Genomic DNA, 27,360 nt, shown 5'->3' with positions numbered 1-27,360 from the left:
AAAAAAATGCAACAAGATAATCTCTGGACTTACACTTTCTCCCATAGGGTTCACTGAGTTTAATGAGGGCTGGACGTGAAGGTACAATAAAGACAATAATAATTCACTCCACTAAATTAACTAAATTTAACAACCTCAATAATTATGTTGATGCATTGTTGAAACATATCTTTAATATTTTTTTAATGTCCTTTATGTAAATATTATGATTTAGTTCCTTAATCCAAAAGTCATTTGTGACGGTATATATAAACTCTGCCCTTCTCTCTGGCAGCTCTCTTAATAATGGTTGGCCTTCATTTTCCCCAGAGTTGCTACACCTTTGGCTGGGATTTTAAGTGATGGCTTTGTTGTTGGGAGTTATAGAACTGTCCGTGTATGTCTTTTATGGAAACAAAAAATGATTTTAACACAATATTTGTCCTTTTATGCATATACCTTCCAAAGCTATTAGTTCACCATTTAACAGATATTCCCTGCATAAATGCCAGTTCTAACAACTGAAAAGGTTAATTAACAATCCAGTTTAGAGTCAGTAGGCAGGTTGCTGGGTAGGGAACAGACTGGGGGGAGTGACATGTTACTATGGTTTTGTGTAAGGTGTTTTGTGGAGGTGTTGATAGTTGGTATTTAGAGTGCTTTGGGGAAAGTCCTGTAGAAGACACAGAGGTCCTTGCAGCCTATTTAATTTTAAGGCTGCTAGTGGGAGCTCTAGACCCATATTTTTTATTCAGGACACAAAATTTGATCTATCGAAGGAGGCAGAAATCTTTATCTCCATGTCATCTAAGATCCTGGGACATTAAGTATAAAACTGTATAATGTCTTTATAGTTTTTATACTTGTGTTTAGATTAAATTGCTTGGATAGCCTTCAATATGTTTTAATTGCATGGGAAATATACAATTAGCACTGCAAAAGATAATTGTCTAGTTAGTATTACAATTTAGCAGAATATGTTTATTAATATTTGTTATATTTTCTCTAACATCTTTTATTAAATGTTATATTTTGCTGCACTCTGAGTGATTGTCATTTTGGAATCAATTGTTAGGACATACCTCTGCCAAAATACCTTATGCAGATAATAATCTAAATTATAGCTGTACAAAATTAAAGGATTAGTTTTGAATGCTTGCAAATATATGTGGGATTCCAGTAACTCTGCTGTTAATCTAACTACGTGATGTCTATTGCTATGTTACACCAGGACATATGACTTGTGGCCATCATAATGCTCTTTGAAGCACATGGCCCCCATCTTGGTGCTCCTGGAAGTTTAATATATTAATTATTATGAAACCCATTAAATTGCGCAAACTAATTCATTCAAAACCCCATACCACAACAATGTTTGATACCAAATGTGATTTACTTGATGTATCTTATGTTTAAACCACCTGTCCCCATTATTGGTGCAGGGTGTGTATAATTGATTATTGTGAAATGTTTTGTGTGCTCTCCTGTCCTACTGATTCTTACTACTAACTAGGTGGATTTGGCTTTGGAACCTGTACAGTCGCATCTGTTTGTGGTTTTGAATATATTGCAAAAGTTATGTGCAGTGCCACCTGTCGGTAGCAACAGCACAGCACTACCTAAATAGCAAGGCTTGTCAATTTGCATATTTAGGTAGATGTGCATATCATGAATTCTGCAGCAGAAGAGATATTTTGTGTTAAATATTGTCTTTTCCACCTATTTATAAATATGTTATGTTATGCATTCCAGTATGCTTTCTGATATGATTTGGTAATGTGTATTATATTAAGTTGTTACAGCAAGTTTAATGCTATGCACATATAAGCTAGTCCTAAGTTAAAAAATATGTTTTATATGTTAGTTACTTTTGGAACTGTGTCCTGCTGGAATTATTCAGGGATCCCTATAACAGAGTCTTTGGACCTATTGGCTGGCTGCATGGCCCCTATAGCCTGGGACAATCCAAAAAGGGTGATAAGCCTGAGAGCCATGAGTGCTTTTATAAAGACAGGAGCCAATCACATTACAGGCAGAAGTGTGAATACCTGTACACAAACAACCTACTGCCTCACCCTCACCCTCAGTGTTAGGTATGAAGAGAGTACACTTAACTTGTAAGGGGGGTTGGGTATCCCAGAAAATGTCACCTTGCAAAATATCCACAATAGAAAATATAAAGGGAATATACACTCACGAGATTGATGATTAGTATATTGCCAGAGGGTTTCTCCCCTTTGTTATTTGGGGGTGGCTGATCCAAAGATCTTCTCCTGCTCCTGCTCCCTTTGGTGGATTCCACACTTAGGATGACTTTCAGGACTCAAGATAGGTATGAAAAAACAACACTTTATTTCCAATAAATAAACAAATTAAAAAAGCATAAAAGATAGAAAACAAAAAAGGTCCTTCATATATTGCCCAAAATAGGACTTTCTCATGGACCAAAGGTTAATAAAAACAATAACATACAAATTAAAACAAAGTATAAAACCTAAAATATCCCCTAGAGCAGGGGTGGGAAATCTTCAGCCCTCCAGATGTTATGGACTACATCTCCCTTGATGCTTTGCTAGCATTATGGCCCTAAGAGCATTATGGGTGATGTAGTCCAAAACATCTGGAGGGTCGAAGATTGCCCACCCATGCCCTAGAGGGGAATAGCAGGATACCTAGCATGCTGCTATTCTCCACTAGGGGACATTTTAGGTTTTATACTTTGATTTACAGGGTCCCTGAAAGCAGCTAGGAAGCAGAATGGGCAAAGGTACTCGGTCAGAGTACAGGAGCTCCATCACACTATTTTATATTGACATCAAACTGTCCTATTCTAGTACTCCTAAGAATGTGATGTATTCTCATTTCCTGTGTGTACAACTCATTATAAATCAAATCATTGCATCAAATATTATTTACTGTTGAAATGAAATAGCGAATAATTCATACTGTGTATATAATCATCAGATATAGACATCTGCTCAGTTTATTGTAAGTCGATATTATTAGAGAATCATATAGTAACATTTTGGCAACACTCATTCACATCTTAAAGTAATTTGGAATGCTATAGTCCAGAGTATTTATTTATAAGTTCATATCAACTTTTTTGTAAGAGCTACTGATCAATACAACAATACATAATACACAGTGATTAATAATGTGCACTTCTACAATTCCTGATATAAGACATCTTTTGTTTAGCATGACAAATAGAATTGCTTAGAGCTTTATGACTGCCCAGAATGGATTAAGCATTTGCATGTCTACGATAAGTACTATTCTTGTACATGAATAATGGAAATAGAGTTTCTTAAAAGTCTCCTACTGGTTCTAGAAAGCAAAGTACATTGAAATCCAAAATTGGGCATGCTGCTGTGAATAAAATTAACTGTGTCAAGCCCACAATCTTGGTTTTCAAAAGAGTCCACAAAAACATAACTCTTCACATCATTCATGCAAAGACATCCATGTATTGTTTAGAAATGATTCAGGATGTTATTAATTTGTTGGTGAAGCTAAGGGTGATTAAACATACATATTTAATTGTTTCACTAAATATTGAGGGATGGACCCGCCACTACTGTCTATACATATGCAAATAAAGTGCCTTGCAAAAGTATTCACCCCCTTGGCATTTTTCGTGTTTTGTTGCCTCACAACAAAACTCAGAACATGCCCACAACTTTGAAGATTTTTTTTTTTTTTTTTATTGTGAAGCAAACAACAAATAGGACAAATTAACAGAAAAAGTCAATGTGCATAACTATTCACCCCCCAATACTTTATAGAGCCACCTTTTGTGGCAATCACAGCTCCAAGTCGCTTTGGATAAGTCTCTATGAACTTGCCACATCTTACCACTGGGATTTTTGCCCATTCCTCCTTGCCAAACTGCTCCAGCTCCTTCAAGTTGGATGGTTTGCGCTTGTGAACAGCAATCTTTAAGTCTGACCACAGATTTTCTATTGGATTGATGTCTGGGCTTTGACTAGGCCATTTCAACACATTTACATGTTTCCCCTTAAACCACTCAAGTGTTGCTTTAGCAGTGTGTTTGGGGTCATTGTCCTGCTAGAAGGTGAACCTCCGTCCTAGCGTCAAATCACGCACAGAGTGGTACAGGTTGTGCTCAAGAATATCCCTGTATTTAGCACCATCCATCTTTCCCTCAACTATGACCAGTTTCCCAGTCCCGACTGCTGGATGGTGTTCTTTGGGTGATGTGATGTGTTGGGTTTGCGCCAGACATAGCATTTCCTTTGATGGCCGAAAAGCAACATTTTAGTCTCATCAGACCAGAGCACCTTCCTCCATACATTTTGGGAGTCTCCCACATGCATTTTCGCAAACTCAAAACATGCCTTTTTGTTTTTTGATGAAAGTAATATCTTTCTTTCGGCCACTCTGCCATAAAGCTAAACTCTATGGAGTGTACGGCTTATTGTCGTCCAATGTACAGATACTCCAGTCTCTGCTGTGGAACTCTGCAGCTCCTCCAGGGTTACCTTGGGTCTCTTTGCTGCCTCTCTGATTAATGCCCTCCTTGCCCGGTCCGTGAGTTTTGGTGGGCGGCCGTCTCTTGGCAGGTTTGCTGTTGTGCCATGTTCTTTCCATTTGGTTATGATAGATTTGGATATTTTTTTTATAACCTAACTGTGGCGAAAGTAACCTCGCCACTGGTACTTGGAGGGGCCTGCTTGCCAGCCTCTTGCCCCAGGATTATGGGCCCTGCAAAAAGACATGTTAAAAAGTGACTTCCATGGAAAAACCAAACCACTGAACCGATCTGGGTAATTTTTGGATATGTTAGTCACCCAGATCAGGGCTATCCGAGGATGTGACTCCTGTGGGCTTTCCATGGATCTTGGGGGTACTTTTGGGGTGTTTGTAAATTGTGTGTTTTTCTGTTCCTCGAGATAATTCATTATCTCTCAGACACAGAGGAGGAGTATGTTGAATGTATTGCTTATCTGTGCTTCTTTCCCTCCCCTTTTTCCTGTCCTATTGTTTCCCGAGCATTGCGTTGTCCCAGGGACACTGCCAGACCAGTTTAAACTAGCTGCTTTGTCCCTCTGCAATCTCCCATCAGCCCTTGCTATAGTCTGACCCCACCCTGCCTTGTACTATAGTAATCTATGTAACCTATTGTATGTAAATGAGGCTGTTGGGGGTTTAAAATGTGTGTATAAATTGTAAGTGCTGGCTTCCATTAAACAGACCCCTTCTTGAAGCCCTGGCTCATGTTTGAGGGATGGGATAACTACACTCTTGGGGATTGCTATAATCACAATACTCCCCTGAGTATAAGCTCTTGTAATAGCCTGTTCCTGCTACGCTCTCTGGATTAGGAGAGGTCTACCCACTGGAAGCTGGATCCTGGTCTTGGGTCCAGGGTGGGTGGAGGACGGCGAGACCCCGTCGCAGCTGCATTGCTGGAAGTGGAGTCTGCAGTGCTTATGATCTCTGGTGGAGTGCTTGGAGTCCTCGGCAAGCACTAGGAGCATCGATTGGCGGAGGTACTTGGTCGGAGTCTGTTACACTAACCCTGACTTGTACTTCTCAACAACATTGTCTCTTACTTGTTTGGAGAGTTCCTTGGTCTTCATGGCAGTGTTTGGCTAGTGGTGCCTCTTGCTTAGGTGTTGCAGCCTCTCTGGCCTTTCAAAAAAGGTGTGTATATGTAATGACAGATCATGTGACACTTAGATTGCACACAGGTGGACATCATTTCACTAATTATGTGACTTCTGAAGGTAGTTGGTTGCACCAGAGCTTTTTATGGGCTTTATAACAAAGGGGGTGAATACATACGCACATGCCAATTTTCTGTTTTCTATTTCTAAAAAAATAGTTGTATGTATATATTTTTCTCGTTTCACTTCACCAACTTAGACTATTGTGTTCCGATCCATCACATAAAATTCAGATTAATAAAACATTGAACTTAAGGCTGTAATGTAACAAAACAGGTAAAAAGGGGGTGAATACTTTTTCAAGGCACTGTAGATATTAAAGATTTAGCAAGTTACATCACAATCCAGTTCAGTTCTGGCACAGCCAGGGCACGTTGTGTAGGAGGGAGATAAACAGAAGTATTAGGAGAGTTTTATTAAAGTGTTATGTTCTTAAATGTGGCCTAAAATACTAAAAGTGGGGCAATCACCATGGAAACCAGTAGAAGCAGTATACACATTCGACTAGTGACTCTCTTTTTAAAAGTTTTGCACCACTTTTAAGAACACTTTGCTAAATCTCCATGTTGTTTCTGTTTCACCTCCTCTCTCTATGCTGCCTGATAGAGCGAAACACTCTTTCGATTGACAGGGAGCAAAGATGGAGGCACTCAATTCCAAGATATATGTAGATATAGCAGTGTGGATTTCTATATTTTTTTCATTTTAATTTTTGCATTATTTAAGCCATGAATGGTAATTTTAAATGATTGAAATAAATGTCATTGGTCATTCAAATTCTGGATAGGTAAAAAAAAAATTAAAAACATTATAGTTTTCAAATGACAAAACAATAAACATTGCAAGGTCCAGAACAAGTATGTAATTGTAGTTGAGACCTGTTTCTGAACTACATTGGGAATTAAAGCTATAATTTCTACCTGCAGTAACATTTCTCATTGTGTTTTGTGTTCATGGTTCTTCCTGGGGCTGTAGTAAATTGATTATTGTATCTCCTAGCTTACAGAACTAACAGGTACACACCAAAGCCATTTTATGAAAGAGTAACAGAACAAAAAGAGATAATAAGAATCCTTGGATTTTCTTTTAAATGGTTCTCTCGGTCCTTTTTGCAATCTTATAGGCAACCTATAACATACTATTCAGATATGTTTTTCTATATTTACAATTAAAAAGTGTATTTTTGAAAAGGGTACAGATGTCTTTGGAGGGGAAGTCAACACAGGAAGGATTTCAACATTTTTCATGGATTGCTTAAAAACTCCAATGCATATGAAGTTCTTACCTTTATGTTACAAAGTGCTCTCAGGCACTTCCCCAGATCAATCCTACAATTTCATTTCAAACTGGGGCAAAAGTAAATGGCGTTGGCATAGATCCAACTACTAGATTAAACTACTAAATCCTTGCAGGGAATTACGAGATGCTATACCAATTTTGAAGCTCACTGCAAATTACTATACCGGTGGTATTTCACACCGGATAGGCTCCATAAAATTCATAAAATCACATCCACTTTGTGCTGCAGACGCAGACCTCAAGTAGGGGATATGTTTCACATATGGTGGAGCTGCCCATTGATCTGCCTGCTGTGGTCAACTGTCTCACAGTTGTTAAATCACTTAAATACCTGAATAACTGCTTACCTGTGTCATACCTATGGTTAGATCTTCCTCCAAATTTATCGTTTAACGAACAAGCTTTAACTTCTCATGTGTCCCTCGCTGCTAAATATCTCATCACTCTAAACTGGAAAAGTGCTAAATGCCCTACAGAGGCACAATTAATTGAAAAACGTACATGCCAGTTACATGCACGAGATGGCTACAGTCCTCACCCCAACACAGCAGAAAAAAAAATCATCCCCTTCCTAGGACCGGATTGGTCAGCTTAAAATAGTTCGGACATTCGCTTATGTAACATAATACAGAGCAGAACATATAAATGTGAAATATTATACACCGATGCATGCACAAATCTTATGAAGAAACTTGTGTTCTAGTTTTGTCTTTTGTTGTTGTTTTAACCCCTTAAGGACCGGCCTGTTTTTGCGATGTTGTACATTAAGGACCAGAGCGGTTTTAACACTTTTGTGGTGTTTGTGTTGTAGCTGTAATTTTCCGCTCTCTCATTTACTGTTCCCATACAAGTTATATATTGTTTTATTCTGGACAAGAAGGGCTTTCTTTACATACCATTATTTGTATCATGTCATATATTGTATTTAAAAAAAAAAAAAAAAATATGGTGAAAAATGTAAAACAAAAACAAGTTTTTGGACTTTTACTTGAAAAAATCTTTTACTTATCTACAAAAGCTATTGAAAAAAACTACTAAATAGATTAAAAATTTTGTCCTGCGTTTAAAAACACCCAGTGTTTACGTGCTTTTTTGCTTTTTTTTGCAAGTTATATGGCTATAAGTACAGGTAGGAAATTGCTGTTTCAATATATATAATCTGACAAATTTTAATAAAAGAAAAAAAGTCAAATCAAGCCTTATATTTGACCCTGTAACTTTCAAAAACACTATAAAACCTCTACATGTGGAGTATTGTTATACTCAGGAGAATTCGCTGAACACAAATATTAGTGTTTCAGAACAGTAAAACGTATCACAGCAATAATATCAGTGAAAGTGCTGTTTGTGTGTGAAAAATGCAAAAAACTTCACTTTCACTGACAATATCATCGCTGTGATATGTTTTACTGTTTTGAAAGACTAATATTTGTGTTCAGCGAAGTCTCCTGAGTAAAACAGTACCCCTCCATGTACAGGTTTTAGGGTGTCATAGAAAGTTACAGGGTTAAACACAGTGCTAGCAAATTAAATTCTCTGGACTTTCGGCCTGGGTTGTCAGGCAGGTCCCTCAAATTGCAATCAATAAAATTACTTAATTATGTAAAAATATTACATAAATATGCACGTAGAATTTAAATATATATACATATTTATATATTTGAAGTCTACGTGTATATTTAAATACATTATTTATGTAATTATGTATATGGACATATGTATATTTCGTATTATTTTTATTTATTTATTTATACATATATATCATTTCATTCTAAGTGTATTTTGATATAAATATATATATTAATATCAAAATACTGTTAGAATAAAATTACATATATACATATATACATATAATTTTTTTTAATTATTAAAATTATTTTTTTATTTATTTTTATTTACTTATTATTTATATTTTATAATAATATATATACAATATATATACAATATATATAGTTATTATATATAATATATATATATATATATGTGTGTGTAATTTAATTATACATGTATGTTTATGTTAATATATATATATAAATATAAAAATACACTTAGTATGACATTATATATATATATGATATATAGACATATATTATATAGATATAATACATGCATATATATCTTATATATATATATATATATATATATATATACACACATATATTATTTTTTTTTACACTGATTGATTTTATTTTACTTTATTTGTGATTTTACAGATGCAGGGAGACTGCCTGTCAGCACAGACAGTCCCCCCTGCAGGCAGATACCCAGGCACCTATTGCGGCCATGTGATCGAGCAATCACCCGTGGGGTCCTAATCTGCCGCGGGGAAACTGTTTGGGCAGACAGGCAGTCCCCCTGGACCGGGGGAAACGCTGATCACCGCCAGGGGAACGACGGCGATCAGATAAGTACCCCAAGATCGTTCTGACGGTTCTGGACTGTCATCGGTCCTCAAAGGGATGTTTCCGATGACGGTCCTGAACCGTCATCAGTCATCAAGGGGTTAAAAGATTTTCTTTGTGTTCAGTCATATGCAACCCGCTGTCCGCAGTCTTGGATGTTTATTTGCAACCTTTGTTAATTCTCTGTGTACATGATGACTGCTGTACTTGATATTTTCTTAGAAATAAACAATAATTTACACAAAAAAGAGAGTAACAGAAAACAGAGAAAGAGCTTATTGCTTTTGTGTTATTATAGAGAATTTGGAATTTTTTAAAATAAATTTGTATTTAATTATGGGTCTTTTGGGGTGTATGTATATATATATATATATATATTTGAAATCGTGTGTGTGTGTGTGTGTGTAAGGATGTATAATAATTATCTACTCAGTATTGCTTTGGTTCATTTGTAAATTTAAATTACTAAATAATATCTTATAATTACAATGAGGTATCAAGTTAAAAAAAATACATGGATTTACAAAGATAATGCATTTAGGTATTCCCAAAACATTATCTATCGACCAGAATGTTTGTCAAACGTATCCGTTACTTTTTGTGAAATGTTCCTAGATTGACTTGCTTGCCGATTTAAAAGGTTTTAGGTAATTTATTGTATATCTGAGCCAGTTTATAACAATACACTATATTTTCTATGGACAATATTTTTGAAATTTAAGTGAATTCAGTGTGTTTGGAGTTATCTGACAAATACCACTATTGTAGGAGCTAAAAAAAACTGAACAAACACTATCAGCTTCAGGCAGAGTTTACACTGGCAAATGTCACAAGCTTCTAAATGATATAGAAAGCTTTGGTGCTATCAGCAGTAGCAATCTTCTGAAATCTGTATAAATAACAGTGTTCTACGTAGCTTCACTAGGAGATAAAATGTAAGTTGGCAATAAAACATTAAATGCTTTTTTTTCAATTTTATTATTTTAAGCAAATGTCAAATTTATACATTACTTGACATTATTATTATTATTATTATGATTATTATATTTATATAGTGCCAACAAATTCCATAGCGCTTTACACTGGGCGGACTAACAAACATGTAGTTGTAACCAGACAAGTTTGACACACACCGAAACAGAGGGGTTGAGGGCCCTGCTCAATGAGCTTACATGCTAGAGGGAGTGGGGTAAAGTGACACAACAGGTAAGAGAAGTATTAGGGAAGTAGATTGGTAGAATAGTATTCAATGAAGACTTGGTGTGGGTTTTTATGGAGCCATTAACAGTTTAATTGATATGCGTTTGTGAAAAAGTGAGATTTTAATGATTTTTTGAAGGAGTGAAGACTGGGTGAGCGTCTAACAGGAAACGGTAAGGGATTTCCACAGGAACGGTGCAGCCCTAGAGAAGTCTTGGGTACGAGCATTAGAGGTTAGAGTACGAACAGAGGATAGACGCAGGTCTTCAGCAGAGCATAGGGGCCTAGACGGGACATACTTGTGTATTAAGGAGGATAGATAGGCGGGAGTATCATTATGTAGAGATTTGAAAGCAAGAACCAGAAATATTGAGCCCTATATCTTATGAGAAGCCAATGCAGGGACTGACAAAGGGTGAGGCGTGGGTGGTGCGGGCGGACAATGAAGATGAGCCTCGCCGCCGCATTCATTATAGACTGCAATGGGGCAAGTTGGGAGCACGTAAGACATGTGAGAAGTGGATTGCAGTAGTCATGAAACAATCTAGTTGGAGATTTACTAGAGATAGTTGATTATTGACATATTACAGAAAATTGGATCAGCTTTTAAAAACAGAACCCAGAAAGAAAGGGCCAAGATTGTGCTAATGTGTGTATTCTGAAGGCCTCCCAACTGTCCTGATTTCAGCAGGCCAGTGTTAATCTGAGTATCCTATCCCAGCATCCTAGATTTGTTCCCTAGTGTCCAACCTTTAGGGACATCAGGAACTGTCAACAAAAAGCATAAACAGTGCTCACATCATGGTCTTCCCTGCGTCAGCTTGACTGATTGACAGGCAACTTGGCAACTTGACCTATCAGAAATTTGGGATGAACACTGCTGTTTACAGCACTGAATTGCCCCATTTTACCCAATGTTGAGGGCTATGATGTTGTGGCCATTAGTTCACTGTTTATAGTTTTTAACCTTTACAGTAAAAATGGGAATTTTACTCACATCGTGCATTGCAAAGAGATAGCATGTATTTGCTCTTTATGTAACCTAAACTTTCCCCCCATTTTCAATGTTACTACGGTTGGACATTGGAACTCAGGGAAAGGGGAAAAGATGTGTGACTTACCAGCACACCAACAAACAGGATTCTCTTGAGAAGAAGTACAAAATCGCTTTATTAATCGACAGAAAAAAATGGAAAAGCCCAGCACAAAAACCTTCCAAGTTTCAGGCTTGCAGGTCCTTACACGTAGGCAGAGTATGAGGCATTAGTGTTTATAAACTTTTAGTCTGTGCTGCTCACGGTATTCAGGAACACATTGGCAGGAGGTGAAGGTCCCAAGTAAACAAGGGGTTGAAGAGAAAGTGTAATGCCCAATCCACTATCAAAAGAGTTGCTGAAGACATTGCATGTGTTTTAACTCATATCATTATCATTTATATATGGAATTAAAAAAAAATATGTCTTTGCTGTGTGCTGCCCACTGATTGATGTATTTGTCAAATGTCAAAGGAATTCACAACTATGTTTTTTTATATAAAGGTTTATTCACTAATGTGAGAATTCAAATTTAAGGTGAAAATAGCCAAACTGGAAAAAAATCTCTAGGTCAGCACTGGGTGAGTTTATGCATGATGGCCTGTGCTTTCGATATTCTCCAGGCCTGGACTGACCCACTGGGATATTGCCTACTGGACTGCAATATCTGAGGCAGACCAGGCTGCCAAACTGCAATCAATATGTATGATTGTTATTAATATTATTATTGGTATTTATATAGTGCCAACTAATTCCTCAGCGCTTTACAATATTATGAATGACGAGGGGGGTGGGGGGGGTTGGAATTTACAATAAATTGGACAATTACACAGTGACACAGGAACAATAGGTAGATGAGGGCCCTGCTCAAACAAGCTTACAGTCTAGAAAAGGTGAGGTACAAAAACCCAATAGGGCAGCAAGGATGACAGCCACCAAACAAGGTGGAAAAGTAGCAGAACTGGAGATGAGAGTGGAGTATGGCTCTTAAGAGAGCAAGAGACAGACATTGATAAGTATGGATAAGTTACTCTGAGAGTCCATGATGTCCTTGAAGTGTTTGCAGTAAGATAGTGATTATGACATTTTTAAAGGAACACTATAGTCACCTAAATTACTTTAGCTAAATAAAGCAGTTTTAGTGTATAGATCATTCCCCTGCAATTTCACTGCTCGATTCACTGTTATTTAGGAGTAGTGATGTCGCGAACATAAAATTTTCGGTTCGCGAACCGCGAACGCAAATTTCCGCAAATGTTCGCGAACCGGGCGAACCGCCATAGAATAGTGATTGAAGGTGGGGGCCATAATCATAATGAGGGGGGGACCTACTGTCCTCCCCCCGGCCCCCACCCCTGGGTGGCGGCCATAAAGATAATGAGGGGGGGACCTACTGTCCTCCCCTCTCCGGTCCCCACCCCTGAGCAGTGGGTGGGGGCCCTAAAAAAAATAAGGGGGGGACCTACTGTCCCCCCCCTGGCCCCCACCCCTGAGCGGTGCGTGGGTGCCCTAAATACTAATAAGGGGGGGACCTAATGTCCTCCCCCTTGGCCCCCACCCCTGAGCAGCGGGAAGAGGCCCTAAATACAAATTACCCCCCCCCCACCCCCTCCCCCCCAAAAAAATTATCCCCCTACCTACCCCCCGCACCCTAAAAATAATGAGGGGGGGGACCTTTAACTAAGAACCTGTAAAAAAATTCGAAAAAAACAACTTACCATTCGATGTTTTCTTTCTTCTAAAATCTTCTTTTTTCAGCCCAAAAAAAGGCCAAATAAAAAACCATAATAACCGATGCAATTTAAAAAAAAAACGAGCGCAAAAAAAAAATAATCCATCTTCACCCATGGAGGGCTCCGCGCAGACTGAGCTCTGCAGGGCGGGGGAAGGCTTATAAAGCCTTGCCACGCTCTGCAATTAGGCTAAGAACACTCTGATTGGCTGGTTTAAGCCAATCAGAGTGCTCTTTGTCATTTTACACAGCGTGGGAAAATTCCAAAGAGCTTTCCCACACTGTGTAAAATGACAATGAGCACTGTGATTGGATGGATTTCAAGCCCACCAATCAGAGTGCTCTTTGTCATTTTACATGAAAATAAAACTGGTTTCACTTTCAAACAGATGTAATTTACCTTAAATAATTGTATCTCAATCTCTAAATTGAACTTTAATCACATACAGGAGGCTCTTGCCTGGTCTAGCAAGCTATTAACATAGCAGGGGATAAGAAAATCTTAATTAAACAGAACTTGCAATAAAGAAAGCCTAAATAGGGCTCTCTTTACAGGAAGTGTTTATGGAAGGCTGTGCAAGTCACATGCAGGGAGGTGTGACTAGGGTTCATAAACAAAGGGATTTAACTCCTAAATGGCAGAGGATTGAGCGGTGAGGCTGCAGGGGCATGTTCTATACACCAAAACTGCTTCATTAAGCTAAAGTTGTTCAGGTGACTATAGTGTGCCTTTAAGATATGCAGGTTGTCAGTGGAGACCATGAAGCTGGTGGTAATCAGAGTCTGCATCTCTTTGTTATGCACAGTCTGCATCTCTGAGTTATGCACAGATGCTCATTTATACTGTACAGGTCATACTGATAGGGATTTTTGATGGCACATCTATTTCACCTCTCAAATCTATTCATATTGTATGTTCCATATTGACCATTTATACTGAGATTTGTGAGTTTAATTTGTCATTTAAAAAAAAAAAAGGCATTCATTTGTACTTACCCCTCAGGCCAAAGGCTGACAGCTATCCCCATGGTAGAGTCATACCTAGAGTATTTGGCATGTAACTGAGTTTTCTTTTAGCCATTATAGAAAAAGGAGTCTTTATAAGTTGACTGACATACTGTGGCCAGCATTTAATCACTTTTAGTGTAGGCTTTAAGTTTAAACTCTCATTTGGACTATTGTTTTATATTATATATTCTGTTTGATGACATTCGATCAACACATTATTTTTCTTTCTATACACCTGGATGCAAGGCTGGTGCGTCCTTTAGGCAGCACAGGTGGCCACCTTAGAACGCTAGAGCAGTGAGAGGGGGAAAAAAAAAACGAATCCTCTGCCTTTGGCTGGGGACTCGAATTTTTCAAATAACTGCAGCTTACCTCACTCTCCCTGCTTCATTGAAGTAACCACCCAGCACACAGCAGTTTAGAGGTGAAATTAGCAGTGAATTTAGCAGAGAGGGGATAAAATACACTAAAGGGGGTAAAAAAATGAAAAGGGGGCCACAAGACACAGGTGAAAATGCATTATTTTGGGAGGAGGACAGCAAAATGCATCTTCGCCTTGCACCGGCCCTGCTTGGGTTTGCATTATTATATATATGCTTTTGAAGAGTTTCCTGACTTACATAATATCTTTTCCAGACAGTGATACCTTTTTTCTTTTCTCTTATTTTCTTACTCAAATCACCATCTCCTGAGATTTTATATGGGTTTTTTTCTGTGTTATTCTTTGCTATTCACATGTTGATGTTTGCAATTTTTTTATTTAATGATTGTGAACTAAAACAGAAATGATTAGAGTAATGAAAGCAACAATTAAGAAATTGTAAAAATGCCATGATTCGCATGTTCACACAAGCAGTGGGCCATGTGTTTTTTAATAATGAATCTAAACCTGATGTTCTACATGTAATATGAATTACTGAGATTTACAGCAGCCAAGAGTCAATTTATTTTTGTTATTCAATCCAGTCCCATTATGTGATAGACAATACTACATTGCATAGACCAGCGCTTCCCAATTGGTGTTCCGTGGAACCCTGTGCTTCCGTGAGAACAAAAATGTGGTTTCCGCCATAATTTCGCCAAACAAAATGGCCGCCGCATTTTGATCGCTGTAGTGTTGGCCGGCTGGAAGGAAGTGACACCACTTCCTCCCATCTTCACAGAGTTGCTGACGCGCAGTATGGAGGGAGGAGGAGGCTGGAGACGGCAGCCCAGAGAGGGAGCAGCATGTATGGCAGAGGAGAGGCTGGAGTGAGCATGCAGCAGTTCACTCCCATCAGCCTCAGCCAACATCACCAGGACCACAAGGTAAGTTAACAGGAGGGTGGCTCTGATGTATGTCAGATTGTCTGTTTGTATGTGCCAGTGTGTGTATGTGTCACTATGTGTGTCAGTGTGTGTGTGTATATGCAAGTGTGTGTGCATCTGTGTGTGTGCATCAGTGTGTTTTTATGTGTCAATGTGTATATGTGTGTGTGTGTCAGTGTTTATATGATAGTGTGTGTGTGTGTCAGTGTGTGTATTTGTGGGTCCAAGTATGTGAATGTGTATGTGTCACTGTGTATATATGAGTATGTGTGTATTTGTGTGTCAAGGTGTGTGTATGTGTCACTGTGTGCATCCGAGTTTTTGTATGTGCCAGTATCTGTATCTGAGTGTGTGTATCTGTGTGTCAAGGTGTATGTGTCTATGTTTATATGTGCCATTGTGTGTATTTGTGGTTCAAGGTTTGTATATGTGTCACTGTGTGTATCTGAGGGTGTGTGTATGTGACAGTGTGTATATGTGTGTGTGAAGGTGTGTGTATGTCACATTGTGTGTATGTCACATTGTGTGTATCTGAGTGTGTGTATGTGTCAAGGTGTGTGTATGTGCCAGTGTGTGTATCTCTGTGTATATATGTCAGTATGTCTGTATCAGTGTGTTTGTATGTGCCAGTGTGCATATCGGTGTGTTTGTATGTGCCAATGTGTGTATCTGAGTGTGTATGTGCCAGTTTGTACCTGTGTGTCAAGGTCTGTACATGTGTCAAAGTGTGTAACTTTCTGTCTGTGTGTGTACATATCAATGTGTATATGAATCTGTGTGTATGTTTTAATATGTGTGTCTGTGTGTTAATTTGTTTGTGTATGTATGTATGTATGTATGTATGTACGTGGCAGTATATGTGCATACATCCCAACAATCAAACACCAACACAACATGCAAAAACACCCCTGCAAACACAAACATTACATACAAAAACACCCCTGGATTCAAATTTCAAATTTATATACAAACACTCAAACACACTCTTCACTCAAACACTAATACTACACACAAATGTTCATCCGCATTTTAAAGCCAACACTACATCCAAGCACACCCCTGCACGCAAATGCAAACATTACATGCAAACACAACTCTGTATCAAAACGCTAACATTATATACAAACACCACCTGTAGATACAAAAGCACACCTGCTCCTAAGTACTACTATCTGTTTACTTGTGCTATGGCGCCAAACATGTTTTGGGGTTCCACGTTGTTAGCACATTATGTCAAAGGGTTCCACGGGAGAAATTAATTGGGAACCCCTGGCATTGATTATGGTGTTTCAGATAAGAAAACATTGGAATGCTTTACAGCATTTATCCTATATGTTACACAGAGGCGGCTCTCTAATTAGGCGGTTTAGGCGGCCGCCTAAGGCCTCGCGCTGGCTGGGGCCTCGCGGCCGCCTAAACCGCCTGTTGGCAGAGTGTGTCAGGTCCTCGGTCAGTGACCGAGGACCTGACACCAGGAGGGGGCCCGGCGGCTTGCCCGGTATGCCGCCGGGTGCGAGGCCCCTCCTGGCTGCCCGGCCAGCCACCGCAGACACTGGTCTGCAGCTCCGCAGTGTGCAGAGCTGCAGACCATGTGACTCGCGAGAATTGGCCAATCAGAGCGTTGCCGCGGGTTACCACGGCAACGCTCTGAAATCTCGCGAGATTACACAGTCTGCAGCTCTGAGGAGCTGCAGACCGTGAGCAGTGGCCACCGGACCACCAGGGAGCCCACTGGACCACCAGGGAAAGGTAGGCTCTCCCTCCCCATCACCCCCCACCCCCCCTCAGGCTCACCCCCACCACCCTCAGCCTCACCCCACCACCCTCAGCCTCACCCCCACTACCACCATCACCCCCCACCACCATCACCCCCACCACCCTCAGCCTCACCCCCACCACCCCTCCCCACCCTCACCATCACCCCCACCACCCTCAGCTTCACCCCCCACCACCACCATCACCCCCACCACCCTCAGCTTCACCCCCCACCACCATCACCCCCACCACCCTCAGCCTCACCCCCACCACCCCTCCCCACCCTCACCATCACCCCCACCACCCTCAGCCTCACCCCCCACCACCACCATCACCCCCACCACCCTCAGCTTCACCCCCCACCACCATCACCCCCACCACCCTCAGCCTCACCCCCCACCATCACCCCCAACCACCCTCAGCCTCACCACCCACCACCATCACCCCCAACCACCCTCAGCCTCACTCCCACCACCACCATCACCCCCCACCACCCTCAGCTTCACCCCCCACCACCATCACCCCCCACCATCCTCAGCCTCACCACCCCCCACCACCATCACCCCCCACCATCCTCAGCCTCACCACCCACCACCACCATCACCCCCCACCACCCTCAGCCTCACTCCCCACCACCATCACCCTCAGATTCACCCCCACCCCCATCACCCCCACCACCCTCAGCCTCACCCCCACCACCATCACCCCTCCTCAGCCTCACCCCCACCACCATCACCCCTCCCCACCCTCACCATCACCCCCCACCACCCTCACCATCACCCCCCACCACCCTCAGCCTCACCCCCCACCACCATCACCCACCATCACCACCCTCAGCCTCACCACCATCACCCCCCACCACCCTCAGCTTCACCCCCACCACCATCACCCCTCCCCACCCTCAGCCTCACCCCCACCACCCTCACCATTACCCCTTCACCCTCACCCCCACCACCCTCAGCCTCACCATCCCCCATAAACCCCCGCCACCCTCAGCCTCACCTCCCACCACCCTCAGCATCACCCCTCACCACCCTCAGCTTCACCACCCACCACCACCCTCAACATCACCCCCCTCACCCCCACCCCCCACCACCCTCAGCATCACCACCCTCAGCATCGCCCCTCACCACCCTCAGCATCGCCCCTCACCACCCTCAGCATCGCCCCTCACCACCCTCAGCATTACCCCCCACCACCCTCATCATCACCACCCTCAGCATAACCCTCCGTCACCACCCTCAGCCTCCCCCACTCACATTACCCCCCACTCTCACATTACCCCCCCACTCTCACATTACCCCCCACTCTCACATTACCCCCCCCACTCTCACATTACCCCCCCACTCTCACATTAGCCCCCCACTCTCACATTAGCCCCCCACTCTCACATTAGCCCCCCACTCTCACATTAGCCCCCCACTCTCACATTAGCCCCCCACTCTCACATTAGCCCCCCCACTCTCACATTAGCCCCCCCACTCTCACATTAGCCCCCCCACTCTCACATTAGCCCCCCCACTCTCACATTAGCCCCCCACTCTCACATTAGCCCCCCACTCTCACATTACCCCCCACTCTCACTCTCGCATTACCCCCTCTCACTCTCGCATTACCCCCTCTCACTCTCGCATTACCCCCTCTCACTCTCGCATTACCCCCTCTCACTCTCGCATTACCCCCTCTCACTCTCGCATTACCCCCTTTCACTCTCGCATTACCCCCTCTCACTCTCGCATTACCCCCTCTCACTCTCGCATTACCCCCTCTCACTCTCGCATTACCCCCTCTCACTCTCACATTACTCCCTCTCACATTACCATCACCCCCCGCTCCCTCTCACATTACCATCACCCCCCTGCTCCCTTTCACCATCACCCCCCGCTCCCTCTCACCATCACCCCCCCCGCTCCCTCTCACTATCACACCCCCCGCTCCCTCTCACCATCACACTCCCCGCTCCCTCTCACCATCACACCCCCCGCTCCCTCTCACCATCACACCCCCCGCTCCCTCTCACCATCACACCCCCCGCTCCCTCTCACCATCACACCCCCCGCTCCCTCTCACATCAGCTACCCCATACACATAGGGTCTCAGACAAAAACGCAAACATGCTCACAGAGACATACATTCGCACACACAAGGATACTCTCTGTCAGACACACTCTCAGGCACATACACAGGTAGACAGTGCATCAATGTGTATATGTGACACTTTTTTGTTAGTGGGGCCTCATGTTTGTGTTTCGCCTAAGGCCTCATAAAGTCTAGAGCCGCCTCTGATGTTACATTTGAATAATTTTCATATTTATATTTAAATAATGTATCTGCTGCATACAACATAAATTACTGACTCTTCAAAATAGCCATTTATGAAAACTATTACTCAAAATATAACTAAATTTCCACCCTTAAATGTCACATTTATAATGACACAGGAAGCCTTTGCTCTAACCATATAGAAGAAATATGTATGCATCAGCACATGTCCTATGTAGCATTCATACCACAACAAAGTTCAGTTTTCTTCCTTCTTTTCATATGACTGTGACTCACATGTGTATGTAAGATCACTTTGAGTCATAAAGTTGTGATGATAATGATCATAAAAGTGATAGACTCTGCACCACTCACTGTCCTCCGCTGGTAAATAAAAAAAAAGCTTGGCTACTTAAGCTCTTTTAAGGAATATATGAAAATGACATTATGCATATTCAATTTTTTCTTTTGTAGGTGCATTAAAAAGCACTAGTGGAGAGCTTTAAATTAATTATTTATCTAAAATATTGAAACAATTGAATATATGTTGGTGCTAGAACTAGTTTATAAATATTGAAATTAACACAATCTAAGCTTTAAAATATCTGCTTCCTATTTTAGCCTCTGTGATTTATGAGAAAGGCACTAGCTATCCTTCACTCTAATTTGATACATTTTCATAATAATGAATAATCGGTCAAACAAAATTCTATCTTAAAGAGGTACTGTCACTTGATATATTATTGATATTATGTTTACTTATTTTAGGCTTAACAAAGTCTCAGCATTTTGCCAAGTCCATTCTGGTGGATTAAAATCTCTTTCTGAGATTTTGTCCAGCATTGATCTACCCTGGGCTGTGCCTGCTGCCCAGCACTGATTACTATGTAATGCTGCAGAGCAACATGCACAAGCTGCAGCATGATAGGAAGATCTCCCTCTCATGCTGCAAACCTGAAGTAGAGTTGTCCCTGAGTTCCTAAGGCTACTGCACAGTTTGGAGCAAAAATGGGCTACAACAATATACAGGTTATTTTCAATGTTTTATTCAATGGTGAAAATTCAATAAAAACACTTACACTTTAATTTTAATTGTAGTCCCTTCTGGCAAAACAATACGTTTCAGAGGACTAGTGCAAGATATTCTGTGTCAGCGGATAGATTGGAAAGGATTTTTGGAATCAAAATGTTGCCATTCCTTTGATCTGGGAAAAAGTCCCTTGTATGTTAGTTGAGTGCCTATCTCTATATCTGTAATGAATGGTGTTAAAGGTAGAGTCTCTAAGATGTGTGTAACCTAGTACATAAATGACAATAAAACAGTTGGTGACCACGGTAAGTAATTTTGCTAGTCTTGGTGGTTTTGTCTAGTCATCTATAACCTGTTTAGTTTGAAACTGAAATGTGCTCTACTGTATGAAATGCATCCCACTGTGGCAATAAGTTGTGTGATTACTATAGGAAACTTTGTTACACAAAGAAAAATATTTAGTTGTCATCGTCTTGTGGAACAATGGTGGCAATGTGTGTACAGTCTATTTCCCCCATCATATTTGGGATACCTCCCTTGGCTTAGAAGTATATTAATTCTATACCTCTTCTGTGATGTGTGAAAAGTTGGTTGAGTCTACAAAACCCACAGAATCTATGAATCCAATGGAAGCATCCAGTTCTCTAACAAATGACCCCTACATATGAATCACGATCACTAAGAAATGCATTTTAATTAGATATCCATTATTAGGTATATAGTTGTAAGATGCTGCCACCTGCAAATTAGAACATTTATAACAACGATTCACAGTAAGCTAAGATGGAGGCACCGGTTGAGATCTAAATGTTAAGTGAGAGACATTCAACTTTATTTATAACACAAAAGTGACATTTATGATATATCAAGGCACCCAATTGCAGAATAAAAAGACATGGATTTCTACATGTAATTTTATTTTTCAAGACTCACAAATACATATGTGTTAAACGTAAGAGATAAGTGAACACTGTATTAAAAATCAAGGGAAGTGGACATTCCCCTTTAAGGGTTTTTGTGGCTTGCATATTATTTCTGATTGTTTGTTCACTGGGACTTTGTATAGACTTGTATACGTCTTGTAAATTTTCTATGATGACAGCATTTTTTAGCGGTACTTGTAAATCAACCTCATAATGGATATAATACACTCAAGAGCTAGACTATCTGCAGTGTGCATTTTGTACGTTAGGGTTCGTGTCTTTAGAAAACATTTTTCATCTGTTTATTGTACTAAACAGGAAGCATATACAGTTTGTTTTTAAAGGCCATGGACAAAGAATTAATAAATCATTTGCACAACTAACAGCAGACAACAGTTTTAATTGCCTAAATTTATGAGCAGTGTCAAATTTCACATTGAACTTTAGTCAATGCAACGTGTAATCTTTAAATTAATGACTAATTAAATATAGATTTATTCATCTTCACACGTGATATATTAAAAACAGTATTATGCATCTGCCAAAAGGAATGAAGACTCCAAAGTGGATTCTCATTTGAAGTAAAATGTATACAACAGCAACAAAAATGTCATGCATACATCCATTATATAGCATCCTTCTGATTACCTAACATTATATAGATTATTAATATACCAATGAAGTGCCAGTTTCACTAGGAGCTTCTATAATACAAAACAGGTCAACTTGGAAAAAAAATATTTTTATTTAAATAGTGAAATATGCATTAAGCTATTTTTCACTTACTTGAAGCTTGTCACTAATGAACTTTGCACCAATGTACCCTTTTGGTTTCTACTTGGACCAAAAAGAAAATGTCTGATGGGAACATTGGCGTATCCATCATCCTCCAAGCCCTACAGGTGCTCTAATGATTTATTTATCTTGAATTTATTTGAAATATTGCATTAATAAAATCTTCTGAAAATGATTAACATATATAGTTATATTAAAAGTATAACTAGTTAAATATTATGTTTCTTTTCCATTACCAAATGAACAAAACAATATCTTGTAATTATAGGTATAAATGAGTAATTAATAATGTAACAAATGAACAAGATTCAGTCACCTGATAAGGTGCAAAAAGAACTGTTGCTTCAAGATCACATAAGAGGCAATGTTACTGCTCAGGTGTTGGCTCATGTGTGATCCAAGATACTTGTTTGTACCATACTGAGAGCTTAAAGGAACACTATAATGCCAGAAATACAAACATGCATTCCTGACATTGTAGAATTTAACTGTTTAGGTTACCAGGAACCCTCTGATCGCATGAGAAAGGTGTTTATATTTACCTTTTTGCCCCACACTATGCTGGTCTTGCCTTGGCTGGCCCCGTTTCCAGATTCAGATTGATGATCTCAACTAAGCCAATGCTTTCCCATAAGAAGGCATTAAGAGACTATTGTGCATGCACGGATAAACACCATCCTGCCAATCAGAATCTCCTCATAGCGATGTAAATATAGAATTTCATGTTTTTTTTTACCACCATGCACAAAACGCGCCATCAGCCTATCAGTCACTTGTAGAATTGTTCTGCTACTTGTTAAAGAATGAATTATAATCTTTCTGAAGAGATGAGAACAGCAGGTGCTAGGAACATATTAATGATGCATCGATGGAGCAATATGTGCTGTAGTCATACAAAATCTATACACTGAAGGTTTTTCACAGTGTTTTTCCAGTTAATAGTTTAACTTAATCTGATTTTACTCAAGGTACCTTTCCAATGTAGGTCATTTTTGGAAAAGTATATAGTCAGCACACTGTTGAGTCAACATAGACCTTCTTGGTTTCTAAGCAACTGTGCTCTTAGATTTAAAGCAGCATAATTCTACGAAAACGGCTGTCAGTCTGAACTGTAGAACACCACTAATCATCTTTGGGAGAGTTTGGCATGTAGAAATATAGAAGCTGTCTTTTATGCAGTAGACAGTGAGTTCAGAGAAAAAAATAAATAACTTCTCTGTTGCATTATATTCCACTAGAATACTGATTTTAAGTCCAAATTGTGCAATGTTAAGAATCTCACATAGGTTACGAAGTTGTTAAATATTTTTTGCTGCAAAAGGATTTGTCTAAAGAGATTAAATATTCCACAGTCAGCAGTTCAGTAATTTGTGTAGTTATTTTTCCCATTACAGTATTTTCTTTTTTTTTTTTTTTTTCTTATTTAAATGGAAATAAAGACAAGAAATAGACACTAATATGAAGAATATATTTCATTTTATTCACAGTTGATTTAAAATTACAAATTTAAATCTGGCAACCTATGACCGTGGTTTTGTTTCAAATGATTAAATAATACATTTTCATTATTTTTCTTTCTTTAAAACACACAAAAATGTATAACATAGATGTAATTCAAAAACAGACTTCAGCTGCATGAAACATATTTCTGTGTATTCACAGAATTATGAACTGTATTTTTTTCATATCTTTACTGAATTTCTGTTAACGCCGGATTACTAACTTGTAAATTAACAGGTATGGAATTTCCAATTTTCATGGCAACACAATCCCACAAAAGCTCCCATTTTTAGTATGTCTCCAAATGTATGCAGTACAATGTTAATATTACTTAAAGGAGATCTGTCATAGTTGCATGTGACAGCCTTGAAGCATGAAAAACTCCCTACAACCTCCATTTTTATGACATGCATATTATCTAGCATGTAAGCTCATCGAGCAGGGCCCTCAACCCCCTCTGTTCCTGTACATCCAGTGGTCTGATCTCAATTATGTGTCTGTTAGTCCACCCATTGTACAGCGCTACGGAATTTGTTGGCGCTATATAAATAATAAAATAATAATAATAATAATAAACATTTTTAGATAGTATTTTTATTAATTGCTCTTGCAGTTCTGTTCAGAAGCAAACTGTGTGTCATTGTCCTTGTATGGACATTGTACAGTGATAATAAACTTTAATTTGAATCTGAATGAAACACATTTACAGAGATCTGCGCCTGCCTAAAAAATGCAGACTCTGTTTTCTGATACTCACTGCAACGCACTTGCCTTAGATAACAATCAGCATGCGCTATGAATGTAATAAGTTCTGTCTCATCATGTCGTCACTTGCAACCACCTCCAAAAACAACATAAATTATCATTGTAGTCTGGTAGCCTGGTTGGCCTTAGACACCAAAGTCCACAACTGAAGAGCATTAAGAGTAGGTCACCATACTTTGTACAAACTCCCAGAGTGCCCAGCTAACAAGAGCCCTTCACAATTTCTGTCTTTTCCCTTACACTCTCAGAACTGTACAGACATGTCAACACACTTTCCAAAAAATTTTTTTCAGAAGAATGTTTTGAGACTGCAGCCCAAAACCCTTTGTTAACTTTTCTACTGTCCTCCCTTGCCAGCCCTTCTATGTCCACTACTTTTGTTATTTGCAAATAAGTCCTCACAAGAGCTCAGATTGCTCTGCAAATTTACTATTTATCACATATATTTTTACCAAGATGTCAAATGTTTTTTTTATCTGCACATTTTCAACACCCTTTGTATGGCACTTAATTGGCTGTGAAGGTTCTGGAAAAGCTGATAATAATATGAATCACTTGATTTGTGTTTAGTGAATAACCAAAGTGGTGATTATACTACCAGTGGGCATTGGTGAAAAACCTAATCATGAGATTTTAGAAATGTCCCCCTAATTAGGGGAACTAGACACACAAATGTGTTTGTTTGTTAATTTTATTGCAAATTAGTATGTACATAAACTCCTTAACCCCTTAACGCCGTTACGGCGTGCTATGCCGTCACGGGTTAAGTGGGCTTTAACGCCGTTATGACGGCATAGCACGCCGTAACGGCTTGCAGCCCCAGGAGGTAAGTTATACTTACCTCCGCCGCGATCCGCTTCGGGAGGACTGCCTCACAGCCCAGGCAGCCCTCCCACGGCAAATGAGGCCCCCGGGGGCCATGTGATCGCTCTCAAAGAGCGATCACATGGCCCTCTATAGCTGGCTGTGGATATGCCAGCAGGGGGACTGTTTGAAATATCAGACAGTCCCCCTGCTGGTGGGAAGAATTAAAAAAAATAATTAGACATGTGTAAAAATAAAATAAATGCATTTTTATATATATATAATATGTATATATATTATATATAATATATATACATATTATATATATGTAACGTCATACAAAGTGTATTTTAATATTAATATAAGTATATATTAATATTAAAATACACTTAGAATGACATTACATATATATAATATGTATATATATTATATATATAATAGATGTACATATATATATTATATATAATATATAAATACGTATAATTAAAATAATAAATAAATTAAATAATAAAATAAATAAATAAAATATTGAAACAAAATTTAATATAAATTATATATGCATATGTAATTTCATTCTAACTGTATTTTGTTATTAATATATATATATCGGTAACAAAATACACTTAGAATGACATTCTATATATATCTATCTATATATAAAATGCAAATAACCGCAAATATATATATATAGATAAATACATATAATTACATAAAAGATTACATCAGTATACACGTAGAATTTAAATACCTATAAATGCATATATATTAAAATTCTACATGTATATTTAAATAATCTTTTAACGTAATTATGTGATTTGATTAATTAAAATTTGATTGACATGCATGACAACACAGGGAGAAAGTGCAGAGAAATTAATTTGCAAGCACTATATTTGACCCTGTAACTCTCCAAGACACCATAAAACCTGTACATAGGGGGTACTGTTTTACCCGGGAGACTTCGCGGAACTCAAATATTCGTGTTTCAAACTGGTAAATTGTATTACAACGATGATATTTTAAGTAAAAGTGACGTTTTTTGCATTTTTTACAAGCGAACTGCACTTTTATGGTCTATATTATTGTTGTAATATGTTTTACTGTTTTAAAACACTAATATTTGTGTTTAGTGAAGTCTCCCGAGAATAACAGTACCCCCCATGTACAGGTTTTATGGTGTTTTGGAACGTTAGAGAGTCACATATAAGGCTTGCATTTCATTTTTTTCACATTGAAATTTGCCAGATTGGTTATGTTGCCTTTGAGAGCGTATGGTATCCCAGGAATGAGAATTACCCCCATGATGGCATACCATTTGCAAAAGTAGACAACCCGAGGTATTGCAAGTGGGGTATGTCCAGTCTTTCTTAGTAGCCACTTAGTCACAAACACTGGCCAAATATTCGTTTTTTGCTTTTTTCACACAAAAACAAATATGAACGCTAACTTTGGCCAGTGTTTGTGACTAAGTGGCTACTAAAAAAGACTAAACATACCCCACTTTCAATACCTTGGCTTGTCTACTTTTTCAAATGGTATGCCATTATGGGGGTAATTCTCATTCCTGGGCTACCACACCGTCTCAAAGGTAACATTACTAATCTGGCAAATTTCAATTTGAAAATGTAATGTTCTATATTTGACCCTGTAACTTTCCAAAACAACATAAAACCTGTTAATGGGGGATACTGTTGTACTCGTGAGACATCGCTGATTACAAATGTGTGCATTTTTTTTGCAGTAAAACCTAACAGTATTATGACATTCACAGTTAAAATGTCAGACGGAAATGCAAATTTAAAAATAAATCTTATTTTCTCACATTTTTTTTACTTTTATTCATAATAAATGATGTTCCATATATGAATAGT

The sequence above is a fragment of the Pelobates fuscus genome, chromosome 3 (assembly GCF_036172605.1).
Source record: "Pelobates fuscus isolate aPelFus1 chromosome 3, aPelFus1.pri, whole genome shotgun sequence".
Classification (NCBI taxonomy): Eukaryota; Metazoa; Chordata; class Amphibia; order Anura; family Pelobatidae; genus Pelobates; species Pelobates fuscus.
Note: the sequence above shows the minus strand (reverse complement) of the source record.